The sequence below is a fragment of the Barbus barbus genome (assembly GCF_936440315.1).
Source record: "Barbus barbus genome assembly, chromosome: 42".
Lineage (NCBI taxonomy): Eukaryota > Metazoa > Chordata > Actinopteri > Cypriniformes > Cyprinidae > Barbus > Barbus barbus.
The window spans coordinates 1,762,969-1,777,145 of record NC_136720.1 but is presented as its reverse complement, the minus strand read 5'-3'; positions in this window follow the sequence as shown (position 1 = coordinate 1,777,145).

The following is a 14,177-nucleotide window of genomic DNA, read 5'->3' as shown; positions in this document are numbered from 1 at the left end:
CCACAAGCTATTGTTTTGGCAGACTGGCTTCAATAAAAATTGTTTTTAGAAGACAGTTAGTTCAAAAACTTACAGAATGTTTTTATAGTACAAAGAACTGTTATACAGTATGTCAAAAGATCACGGGAATTTTGGTTTCTCAGTTCATGGCCCCTTTAAAGTTTATATTAATGAAAAAAAACAATACATTGTCAACTATTGAGTTTTTTTTCTGTTAAATTAATTTAAACACTGCCTGCATCATAACATGATTATGATCCGTAATAATGCATTGATTATGACAGCGCAGCTTTCAGGCATATTATATTTGCCATCCGTGTTCACCACTTCCATAAAATCACAAGGTAACGACTCTTCATGGCAGGCTTTGATGTTTGTGTTCTATTCTGAAATAGCTTTTTACAACCTGTTCTGGCAACTCTGCACTTTACTCGGAGTTTAAAACAAGTGAAATTGGCCCACAGTGTAAGTGTATTGTCTTCAAAATAATCTTTAGTTTCAATTTATAAAATTTTTTAGTTATATGCTTATAGCATTTACACTCCTAAAGTGTCTTGTTAAAAAAAAAAAAAAAAAAAAAAAGGCCAATCCTGCCGTAATTAGAAATAACTAAAAATAAATGTACAAAGAAATGTAAAAAAAAAGCAAAAATATATAAATATACAAAGAAAATAAAAAAAAACATTTATAATTTTATTTCCTTATGTATTTTTTTATTTTTTTTCCCCACATTTATCTATTTTATTTTTGTATTTATTTACACATTTATATATTTCTACATTTCTTTGTCCGTAGGGCAAGGAGAGGAGGGCGTGTTTTACCTCAGGAATAGCAATCGAGCCAGAGTAGTCGAGGGGTAAGCTTTGAGGCCACAGTGACACTTTGTGGTGCCCAAACGAAGTACAAGAAGTGTATCCTACATGACGCACGCGCCTGTTGATAGTGTGGGATGAATGACTTAGATGGGCAATATGGCCAAAATATCACAGGTTATTATTTAAGTTTCACGTAGGGGTTGTTTGGGCTGGGAAGCGTGCAATCTGTGATCGTGTGCATTTGCTGAAGCTTGCGAAAGCGTGCAATCGATTTCTTATGCGCTGTTTTTTTAGGTTTCACTTTCAATGTATACAAAAGCATGTTTCCAAGATTCAGAATAGAAGGAGGTATCAGTTACTGTAGAAGATTTGTCGCCTCGCTCCACTTCCTGTGTGGACAGTCACCGCATCAACTGATTATAATGGGTTCTCTTGGTGTAGACAAGGCTTTAGATACGGATACACATCTTAGGCTGGAAATATCCAGAATTAGGTCAAACAAAAGGTGTCCATGGGAACGGAGCTAGTGAAACACACACGCCATGCATTGAACATACAAGCCTCATGCTCATCCAAACAGCGCCTGTCATGTGCCCTCAGCTTTATGAGCTAATTGCATTTTTTTTATGTAAACAAAAACCAAAAACAACATTGACAGCATCAGAAATCATAATAAAAAGAAAAAAAAAAATCTATTTTTGTGTAGTAAAGAACCACATTAAAATAATTAAACTCTTTTCAAATATAATTTTAATATTATAATTTCTATAATTTTTATATTATTATTATATCTTAATTGAACAAATAACTTTAAATTAAACATTTTCTAAGCACCAAAAAAAAAAAATCTCTGAAAATGTTTCAAAGCACTGCAGATAATCCAAATGATATTTTTTCCTTCTGTCAGCTAATGTTAACAATATCACCATATGACCATCGCGAGACACACACACAAATCAATCAATAAATCAAGCACCAAGAGGAAGATTAAGCAAACGAAGAAGAAGAATGAGAAGGGAGTCCTGGACCAGGCGTTGCTGTCACGAATCCAGTCCATGAACGTCCGTTCACTCACCACCAGAGGTCACCCGCTCACCACATGGACTCTTGCACTACACTAACTGTTGCACTTCACCTCGGACTACAGTTCCCATCATCCATTGCACTGATAACACACACACACACACACACACACACACACAGCTGATTGCACTGATTACACAGCTGGTTCCCATCACACGCCTTACATAAACCATGGACTTCCTTAGTCAGATCGCCGAGTATTGTAAGCACATATCACTACTCTAGCTGATAGTTACTTTACGAAGCCTGTCTTAGTCCGAAACAGGCAAGGCAAGACTCTATGAAAACTGTGTTTTCCCCCGCCTGGATTATTGTTGTGTACCTGGATTATCTCTTTTTGCCTTGCCTTGTTGGATACAGTTCGCCGATCAAAGACCCACGCTTGTCCTAGGAATGCTCTTTGTCTTGCCTCATCTATGACTGTTTGGTGCGTATCGACCCATGCTCCTTTCTGACCATGTCTTTGAATAAAACCCTGCAGATGTCTCATGTTCTGATCATTTCATAACAGTTGCACTGATTGTCGTAGCTAAGGTGTGTATTTTAAGTATCCTGTTGTTATTTTTAATATTCATAAGTATTCATGTTGATTGTCTGCAATTCATGTGGAACTATGTAAGTCCAGTTCGATGTTTTGGTTATGGTTTGATTTTACCCATTAATAACACGTTATCTTGCTACCTAACATGCATATTATCTTGCTTGATCGCTAGCATCATGTGCTGCTAGCTCACATGCAAACATTCCAGCTAGGTAACGTTAGGTAGTTTGTGCACTTTACAACGTAAAATCCTTGGTTCTCAATTAACTATAAACCGGAGAAGTTAATTTAGGGGGCCTTCCATAATTTATCCAGTTAATTTATAAATTGACAATTTAGGAGACATTCCCTCCAAAAAAAAAAAAAAGGTTTACTAAAGACTAATGCCCTTTTTGTAACAAAACATGTAAATGAATGGCAAATGGCAATTATGATATGACCTGTAAACTGTCTAATGAATCATTCTCTGTCCTGAACTAAACTTTATGTAATTACCAGAATTTGACAATTAATTTCAGCCTACTGTATCCTAATCTGTAAAAAAAAAATCTCTTTAGAGTTAAGGTAGGGTCACCATTATAAGAATATGATTGAAATTACTTAATTTCAGCACATTTTGGAAAACGTCTCAGGTTACGCATGTAACCACGGTTCCCCTTCAGGAACTCGAGCTGCGTCAGATATGCTTTGGGAACGCCTTCAGCGTGACCGTGCTCTGAATTATCTGTACAATCAGTACAATGGAAGGGTGAGGCGTCACGGGCGGATGACGTCATAACCAGGAAGCTATAAAAGCATGTGAGGTGGAGCTGGCTTCAGCTTCTAGGAATGAAGCAAGCGCTGGCAGTTATACCGGAGGAATGGCCTCGAGACGCAGCGTCTCGTTCCCTTCGGGGAACCATGGTTACATGCATAACCTGAGACGTTCCCCTTCAGGAACTCGAGCTGCGTCATACGCTTTGGGAACGAGATACCCACGCCGCCAGACTGACAAGTCCCTACCTAGTGTGACTAGGACGAGAGGACAGAAGAGCCCGGAGCGGCTCGAATGTCGAGGTCATAAAACCTTACAAAAGTGAAGAGCGTGGACCACCCAGCAGGCGAGGGGAGCTGAGAGGACTCATAGGCAATATTGATAGCATCCACTATGCACCTACTGAGGGTCTGCTTAGTAGCAGAAAGACCCCTCTTAGGAGGACCATAGCACACTAGGAGTTGGTCCGCCTTTCTCCACAGGGCAGCTCTGTGGATGTACGTGCCCAGTGCTCGCACTGGACACATACAATTAAGCTTCTGCTGGTCGGGCTCCCTAAAGGGAGGAGGACAGAAGGCCTGAAGTACGACGGGCTGTGGTACCACAGAGGGAACCTTAGGTACATACCCCGCTCGGGGGTAGAGAAAAACTTTGGCCATACCGGGCGCAAAGTCAAGATAGGTAGGGGCCACAGAAAGGGCCTGTAAATCACCAACTCTCTTCAGAGAGGAAGAAAGGCAGTCTTAATGGTGAGGAGTCTATCAGATATCTCCTCAATGGGCTCAAAGGGAGCTTTGCAAAGAGCCTCTAGAACCCCAGCCAGGTCCCACGTGGGGACACGAGAAGGTACTGGTGGCCTCAGCGCACTGCGGAGGAAACGTGTAACCAGGGGGTGTCTGCCCACTGACTGACCACTGACAGGAACATGGTAGGCCGCAATGGCCGCCACGTACACCTTAATGGTGGAGTGGGTTAACCCTGCGGATAAACGGGCCTCCAGAAACTCCAGAACTGTACCAATCGGGCAGTTAACTGGGTCGAGCTGGTGGTCTCCGCACCATGAAGAGAAGAGCCTCCACTTCAGGGCGTACAGTTTCCTCATAGAGGGAGGTCTGGATTGGAGGATGGTCTCAACAACCTCGGTTGAGAGACCGGAGGCTATAAGCTGTGCCCCCTCAGGGGCCACACCCACAGCTTCCACAGCTCCGGGCGAGGGTGAACGATAGTGCCCCCCGCCTGTGAGAGGAGATCTCTCCTGACGGGAATCTCCCATGGAGTGCTGTTGAGGAGAGAAATCAGGTCTGAGAACCATACTCGGCCCGGCCAGAACGGCGCTACCAGTAGTAGACTGACCTCGTCCCGGCGCACTCCCGCCAGAACTCCCGGGAGCAGAACTATAGGGGGAAAAGCGTACAGACGAAGCCTCGGCCAAGTCTGCACCATAGCATCCAGTCCCAGAGGAGCTGGAGGAATCAGAGAGAACCAGAGGGGACATTCAGATGACTCTATAGTTGCAAACAGGTCCACCTGAGCCTGGCCAAAAGCTCTCCATATCTGCTTCACCACCTCGGGGTGAAGCATCCATTCCCCGGGCCTCGGCCCCTGTCTCAACAGAACGTCTGCTCCCACATTGAGAGGAATGTGTACTGCTCTTAATGAGAGGAGTTTGCCCTGGGACCATACAAGGAGATGGTGCGCCAGCTTGTACAAGGGTCGCGACCGCAGACCTCCTTGGCGGTTTATGTACGAGACCACCGACGTGCTGTCGGTGCGCGCCAGCACATGGTGATCTCTTAGGTCTGGGAGGAAGTGTTTGAGTGCTCGAAACACGGCCAGCATCTCCAGCCAATTGATATGCCAAGTCAGATGGCGGCCACTCCACAGACCGCGAGCAGAGTGGTCATTCATGACCGCACCCCAACCGGTGAGGGACGCGTCCGTCGCTAGTGTTACACGGCGACAAGGAGCTCCCAGCACCGGGCCCTGGGACAAGAACCAAGGTTTCCTCCACATGTCTACGGCACGTACGCAACGTCTCGTGACCTTGAAGGTGCGGAGTAGGTTTCCCCTCGGGGAGAACCCCTGGTCTTGAGCCACCACTGTAAGGGTCTCATGTACAGCAGGCGAAAAGGTATCACGTTGGATGCAGCTGTCATCAGACCCAGCAGTCTCTGAAATTGCTGTACAGTGAGTGACTGGCCCTCTTTCACTCTCTTGACTGCTGTGAGGATCGACTCGATACGAGCAGGGGACAAACGTGCCTGTATCGTGGTCAAATCCCACACCACACCCAGATAAGTGGTCCTCTGTAATGGAGAAAGCACACTTTTCTTGGTGTTTGGTCTTAACCCCAGGTCTTTCATGTGGGCGAGAACGACATCTTGATGTCGAGCCGCCGTCTGCTCTGATTGAGCTAGAATCAACCAATCGTCGATATAATTTAGTATGCAGATGCCCTGAAGCCGCAACGGGGCCAGTGCCGCATCCACACACTTCGTGAAAGTCCGGGGTGAGAGTGCTAGGCCAAAGGGAAGAACTCGATATTGGTAAGCTTCGCCCCCGAAAGCAAACCTCAGGAACTTCCTGTGACTGGGAAGGATGGAGACATGGAAGTACACGTCCTTTAGATCTATCGTGACAAACCAGTCCTCGGACCTGATTTGAGACACGACATGTTTGATAGTGAGCATCTTGAACTTCAGTCACATGACTAAGCGGTTCAGTTGATGCAGATCTAGAATGGGACGCAACCCTCCATCCCTCTTTGGAACTATGAAGTACCGGCTGTAAAAGCCGGACTGAGCTTCATGAGGAGGGACCACCTCGATGGCCTCCTTCCTCAGTAAAGTCTCGACTTCTTGTTCCATCACCAGAGCCTGCTCGGGGCCGACCTGAGTCAGAATAACCCCGTTGAATCGCGGCGGCGGAGCGCCGAACTGAATACTATAGCCTTTCTCTATTGTATGCAGGACCCAACGAGATACATTTGGCAGTAGTTTCCACTCTACCAAATAATCTACTAAGGGAATCAGTCTCTCGAGACTGACCTCTGGTGTAAGAGGAGCGGCTAGATCGGTGCCCTGAAGCGGCGCACCGACAGGGGGCGACCGATCTAACTGCTGCAGAGACCTCCGAGGAGGTGGCAAGTTTTTCAGCTCTGCTACGTCTCCGGGTGGAAAGAACTGAAATTAATACTCGCTGGGGACAGCTGCGCCCTGGAACAGCGGCAGGGTTAGCAGACCGATCCCCTGAGGGCACTGAGGCGAGACGGGCACCGTGTAATGCAGTGGACACCGCTCCACCCCAGTAGGGGGTCGCACTCAGAAGTCCTGGACCACTTGCATCAGGACTTCTTTGCCGAGGACCTTATAGCCTGAATGACGGCCTGCAGATCCGTCTTAGACTTGGAGGTCCCCGGCACAGGTCGCCGTCAACCTCGGCCTCCCTGCGGGGGCGCACGAGAGGCGACGCTCTGTTTTTGTGTGTCCCGATATGAGGAGCTGGCATGCGGAGGGTGCTGCTCCCGCCCAGCAGCCCCCAGAGTTTGAGAGCGATGAGGGAGGAACCACTGGAATGCCGCCGCTTGTGTACGAGCCTCCTGGTACCTGTCGACGACTGCATTGACAGCGTCGCCGAACAGGCCAGAAGGCGCAAGCGGGGCATCCATGAGGCAGACCCGATCCTTATCTTTCATATCTGAAAGGGTCAGCCAGAGATGCCATGGAGCGCCCAACAGCACGGGCGGTCACCTTGGTGGCGCGGAGGGCTAAATCAGCGGTTCTCCTGAGTTCAGAAATATCTTCAGATTTAAACTCCTCGCCCTCATCTAACTCCTTCAGCAGTTCAGCTTAGTACGCCTGTAACACGGACATAGTGTGCAGACACGCACCAGCCTGACCTGCTGCCGCATACCCTTTGCTCACCAACGCAGATGTAGTTCGTAGCGATTTGGTGGGCAAAGTTGGAGCTTCAGAGACGAAGCAACACCAGGCGACAGATAGCTCGCGAGCGTCCGTTCGACCTGTGGCATCGCTCTGTACCCGCACTCATTCAGTCTCGCCACATTACCGTAGTAATCAGATGCAGGGATGAAGAGGCGGGAAGAAAACGGTTTAACCCACGATTTCGACACCTCAGTGTGGAGATCGGGGAAAAACGGCAGGCTCCGGTGTGGAGGTGGTGGCCTCATACGCAAAAAGCGTTCATCTAATCTGCTCCTTTGGGGCTCAGATGTTTTCTCGGCGGGCCAGTCAATGTCTAGCTTGGCCACCGCACGAGTAACCACCTCCAACAGCTCCTCATACTGGGGCGATTGAGGAGGCGAATCCTCATCGACGCTCGCCAGCTCAACCTCCTCGGAGGAAGAGAGACGAAGCGTCGTGCCCTCACCTCGGAGGGGAAGAAACCGCAGAACGGGCTTCTGAACCCAGGGAGAGGGCACCAGATCTGGCAGGCGAAAAAGAAGATAGGGACTCGCCCGTCTCCATTCCCTCTGCCAGATCAGCCTGCGAGTCCCACGAGTGCAACTGCCGCTCTGCCTCGGCAGCCGCGGGACCAGCACCGTGGGGAACACTCGCAAAGGCTCCCTTCTCAAAGACAGCCCTCCAGGAGCGAAGCGTGCGTAGCGGAAGCCGCTCTCCCTCGAGAGCCGATTCCGCATGCCTTGCACCCAGGCAGACCACGCACAAACTGTGTGTATCCCCGCTCGTGATGTAAGGAGAGCAGGGAGGAACACACAGCTTGAAGCGTGATCCAAGTTCGCCCTTATTCTTAACTTTACTTGTGGCCTTGGATATAGTGCTTTATTTTGACACACAACACCAAATAAGACTCACAAACGAAAAATCGGACTGACAGCACACAGAGCGCTTGCTGAATGACAGAAAGCTGAAGCCGGCTCCACCTCACGTGCTTTTATAGCTTCCTGGTCATGACGTCACCTGCCCGTGACGCCTCCCCCTTCCATTGGACTGATTGTACAGATAATTCAGAGCACGGTCACGCTGAAGGCGTTCCCAAAGCGTATCTGACGCAGCTCGAGTTCCTGAAGGGGAACTATCAATTCCACTTTAAATTAGGGATATACAATTTTAAAGAACTATTAAAAACATAACAGGTGCAGTATTGGCAAAATTGTTTGACAGAATCGGGTTCAGGTTGACAGGAAATAAATAAATCCCTGCATTCAGATTTATAGGCACAAGTGGTCAGGGACTAGTCTGTGCCCACTCTTACAGAGGGCTGGTTGTTCTGATTGGTGTGCTCTCAGAGCTTGGTGTTGACACTCCGCTTATTCCTCTTTGACCTTTTGTTGTCACAAGTCCACGCCACCCATGTTGTCATTATATTCCTTGATAACTGATGGTCTTCTCACTGGGACATGGACTTTTTCTTTTTTGGACCATCTGTTGCAGACATCTTCAGGATCTTTCCCATGAACTGTGGAAGCCAATAGCACTGATTTGTTGTCATACCATTTTGTGATTGCCAGCTGAGGACTCTTTCTGACCAGAGACACTGATGCTCCTCTCCCCTCTTTTTGTATCACCTTGTCGTTTGGCAGTTTGCTCTGCTTTGGGACTCGGTTCTTCATTATGGTTCCTGTTGCTGGAAGGCCTTTTGCCAGCAATGCATCCATGAGATTGAATGTTGTGAAGTATCGGTCGAAGAATAGATGCCTTCCAGTGGGCACAGACTCAACCATGCGTAGGACTGCTGCTAGTCCAACTCCAAGTCTTTGGTCAGTGAATGTATTCTTCCTTTGGTACACTTCAAAATGCAACATCAGACCATTTGGAGAAGCAAGAACAAAGACCTTTAGGCCAGTAGGGTTTGGCTTGCCAGGAACATATTGCCTGACTGGACGGCGGCCTGTGAAAGGGATGATTTGCTCATCAATGCAGACCTTCTGTGTCTTTGGAAGGTTGAGGCAGCCTTGCCTCACATGGTCCAGTAATGGCCTGACTTTCCAAAGAATGTCTGCCTTCTTTGTTACCTCTGTTATAGACAGGTCATCCACAATCTTGATTGAGTTTCTCAGCTTGAAAAACCTATCCCTTGTCATTTTGCTGCTTATAACTGGCACTTTTGTTTTTTGGCCCAAAACATTTTAATTCTGGGATATCCTAGGCAGGCCATATGGATTGAAATGCCAAAGAAAATCCTAATTTCTTGTGGAGTAGTATTTAGAGGTACTCCTCAAGTTTGTAGCTCTCTTTGATTTGTAAATTCAGCCAAATTCTCAAAAGGTTTGTTGTCAATGTACTGGGAAAAGTACTGAGTTGGACTCCAGTTTGCACGGGTAGTAGGATCATCTTTACAGTCAGGAAGCTCAGGTAGCACAGGTGTGAATCTATTATGATGGGCAAAAACACCAAATAAATGGAAGTCAATAGGAATAATAATTCAACCTCAAACAAATCTATTTAAATATCTCTGTTATGGATGTGATTATGTCTCCTACTGAACACTTGTAAGTTCAAACTGCATTTTTTTTTAGCCATTTTGCATATTGCATGATCCCATGTGGATAATCTTCAAGCCTCACTGATAAATTCTTTATCACCAATGATTTATCACTGGTTGTAGTGAATAGTGTGTGTGTGTGTGTGTGTGTGTGCATGGACACTACAATTATAACAGTGGCTAACGGCTAGAACTGAAGAACTTATCCTGGTACTAAATAAATCAGAATTAATTCATACGTGTTACTCCTGGTCCACAGAGGGCGACATCTTTCGTGCTCATCAATCTGCTCATCTGAGTCTCCTGCATTTTCTTCCTGTTCTTCACCATCTTCTTGTACGTTGGGTTCAAATTCATCCTCACCTCTCTCCTGATCTGACAGCTCGACTGAATCTCCCTCAACTATCTTCTAAAGAATCCTCTCTGCTTCAGTTCTGTCTCCTACAACATGCAGTTATTAAGTACATTAAGATGGTCCTGGTGTCCACTATAATTGACATTCATAAAAAGGATAATATTTTGAAACACAAACAATTTAACTGCTTTAAAAACTAAATTTATTATTCCTGACACTTTAGAAAACAAATATATATGTGATAATAATAGTAATAAAAACATTTAAATAGCAATATTTTACATACCTCTCTCCTTTCCATAAAATGTGCTTATTCGTATGCCAGCCATTTTGGATGCAGTGTAAGAAGTAGTTCCTAGCATACCAGCCAATCAAATGACATATCACTGGAAAGCCCAGGATGTCCTCTGTACAGTACAGCAGGAATTCACAGAGTAGCTAAAAAAATTCAAAGAACATTCATGAAAACAAAAGGTCCACTACAGAGGACACAAGTCAATGGGCGGGGTCTCAGGAGGATATATTTAATGAATGTTTGCATGTGTGTGTGTGTGTGTGTGTGTGTGTAACCACAATATTATATAAATATGGGCATACTAGGGTTGAGGTAAATTGGAGCTAAACTCTGCAGGAGAGTGGCCCTCCAGGACCGAGTTTGGACACCCCTGGTCTATGGGATTTATTTGTATTTTTTTACTTTCTAATGATAAGCACAAACTTCTAATTTGTGTTTATCAGACCTGAGCACAATGGAAACACACAGATGTAATGCTTCAGTCAGTGTACACGCTGAAGAAAGAATTGTTGAAATGTATAAATTAGATTGGTTGCATCATACACTTTGTTCACACTGCTGTTTTTTTCTTTCCATTCTTGGGAAAGCCGTTTCTTTTCTTCCTCAAGCTTGTGCTTATATGGCTGCTTGGCACTACAGTGTAGACACGTTTTGCTTGCTACTCCAATTTTTTTCCTGCATATGTAGCAGTCTTTTAGAGTAAGCATCTGAAAAAAGAAACATAAATGATAATTAGAGTACTACATGCTGTGTTAAGAGGGGATAAGAAATATTTTGTCACCCCGACTATGTTGACGAGAGTCACAGTCTCAGAAAATAGTCACCACACTGACCTAACTTTCAAAGCTTTTAAAGAAAACTGCAACTGTATAATGCTGTAGAGGTCTAAACAAATACCTACTGAGAATGACACGTGAGTTATGTAATATAACAAATGCATTCATCCTAAAGAAATGTCCGTAATTGACTGGTGTCTGATGTTGCACAAACGTCTGTTACCAAAAAGGTAAAAAGGTTTATTTATGTACTACAATTTGATAAATCTGTGGCCAAACATAATACAGTATCAAGTTAAGTTGTTTTACAGTGGTTTAATGACCATATATAATTATTTCTCAGCCTCTTTATTAGAATATAACCAGAATATACAGGAAATTTGTATGCAGTGTTAAAAAAAAACAGCTTCTATAAACTAATGTGGGAATTATTTAGTGACCTCCCCTTACACTTGAGCAATAGCAGGACCCTGGCTCGCTTAAACCTACAGGGAATAGAAAACGACTGGAATAGACAGGAAAACTTTCAAAAGTTTTCCAATTAATATTGTTCTTGTTATTTATAACAGTTTACACTGTTTATTGTTATCCTGCTAATCCTGAGGAGCTGCTAAACAATTTTCTTTGTTGCTATTAACAATGACAGTAAATATCAATTCCATATTTATACATTCCATTTGTATTTCTTAAAAACAATTACTTTATTTGAAATAACAGTTATTACAAACATTTTATTTAAAATGTTAATGTATATTATTACTACTAATAATAATAGCCTAATTATTATGATTGCATTTTATTACACAGTTATAGAAAAATATTTAGATAATTGGATTTTTCTGTTAAATATGATCTGAAATATTTTAAGTGTTCTCATGATAGAACGAGTCAGATGAACGAAATCTGGAAACTATGTTCGTTTTAACAAAATGTGTGGACTTTTTATATGGTCCCTTACCAAAACTTTTACAATTTCCAATTAATATCACACTAAATGCTAACTTTACAATGCTGATGTGTTCTGCTCAAATTATTTGACTGTCAAACATGTTCAAATAATTTGGAAAAAGCGTCCCGTACAGATTTAACATGGGAAGCATAACGTAAATGAATCCTGAATAGACGACAGAATTACTTGTCCAACAATAATCGATCTCTATCGAATATATTGTGACGACAGATATTAATAAAAGGAAAGTTTAATGTCACTTATGATGTTCATGCTGGCTAACTTTTCCATTTAGGATATTTCATAATGTCATTTAACGTTTTTCCAAGTAAATAATTTACAGCTAAACACCACAAACGAAGGTGAAACATATTTGATTACATATTTTGTTTTTACATTTATATTATCAAGGTTTGCTAATAACATACCTGTGATTAGCCTCGATTATCCCGCAGAAAAGTCACAATACACTGAGGCGATTTAAGTTATTTCCAGCTGCCTTTGGGGGCGCTATTTTCAGGAACGCTCCACTGGGTCGTATTTGAGGTAAGTTCCAAATGACCTATACGGCCGTATGCGTTGGACGACTTGTTGATTAAAGGATACGTTTAATATGAAAATACAACAGACACTAGGTGGCGCCAAGTCACTGTCTTAACGAGTGAGTGTAGCCTAACTGTAAACCGACAGTAAGTTGGGCTTCAGCTTCCCAATTTTATTATATGGCTACCCAGCTGACCTCAGCATTACATTATTTCCATATAACACCACCTCGAGCTTGCGCGAACAATCGTACACCCCAGATTTACCATTAAAAATGTATCTATACTCTTCAGATGTTAAGTCATTGAAACAGAACACAAAAAGTCATTTTCTTAAAAATACAATTTGGCATGCTGCACATAAACATATAGGCGATATGCCAAAACTGTCCCAAATTACTCCTATTTGGGGTAATACCTGATCATTTATATCAGGTAATAAAGACGGAGGCTTTAAATTATGGACAAATTGTATTATTTAAAATATTAAATTAATACAAGAGGCATTCAGAAAATTATGAATTTATATAAACATTGGAGTTTTAGTGTCTTTTGATCATTTATGCCAGAAATATTCAATCCCCCAAAAACTTTTTTATATATATTTACAGTTAAAAAGTTATGTCATCAAAAAGGAACAGATAAGTTGTATATCATCTTTATCAAAATTAGAGGAAATAACTCTTGGAAATTTAGAAGGAAGGGGGCAGATATCTATGTATTAAAATGTATTGGTCAAATACCGTACTGAATCAACACTGGATAAATTAAATGCTTGGAAATTGGATATGCATGAAGATATAGATGAGACAGACTGGAATGATGCATGTCTAAAAGCACAAACACAAACATTAATACAAGCTTTAAATTACTTCAATATAAATGGTTAATGAGAACCTACATAACTCCTGTTAAACTTCATGCTCTAAATGTTTGGTTGAGATAGGTACGTTATATCATTGCCTTTGGGAATGTCCAAAAATACAACATTTTTGGAAAGCAGTTATTAAATGTATGTCGGACATGTTTAATGACAAAATCCCTTTGAATGTTAAACTCTGTATTCTTAGAATATACCCACTGGATTTTCCTTTGAAACACACTAAACTCCTAGATTTCGGCCTCCTCCAAGCCAGGAGAGTTATTGCATTGTGCTGGAAGAGTATGGATGCTCCATCCTTGAAAATGTGGAAAAAGGAGATATTGAACTCTGTCGGATTGGAGAGACTAACTTATATTGTAAAGGGCAAGCGGAAAGACTTTGATCAGCTTTGGGAAGCATATATGAATATCATGTAAACTGAAATGTAGACTTTACTTGACATTGTACTGACTTTTACTTGGCATTGTAAACACTGTCTGTCACCAATTTATCTATGTTTTATTATTTACTTGTTTTTATTTCTTTATTTTCATTTATGTTGAGTATAATCTAGTTTGTTATTCATTTATTTATTGTATTATTATTAGTAGTATTAGTAGTGTGCAAATTGAATATGTATGTATGGAAGGGTGAGTGCTTGTGTACCTGTTCAGGTGTTCTTTAGTTACTGTATGGTTTGTTGTTGTGGGGTCATAAGAGAAGTCAATAAATAAATAAAA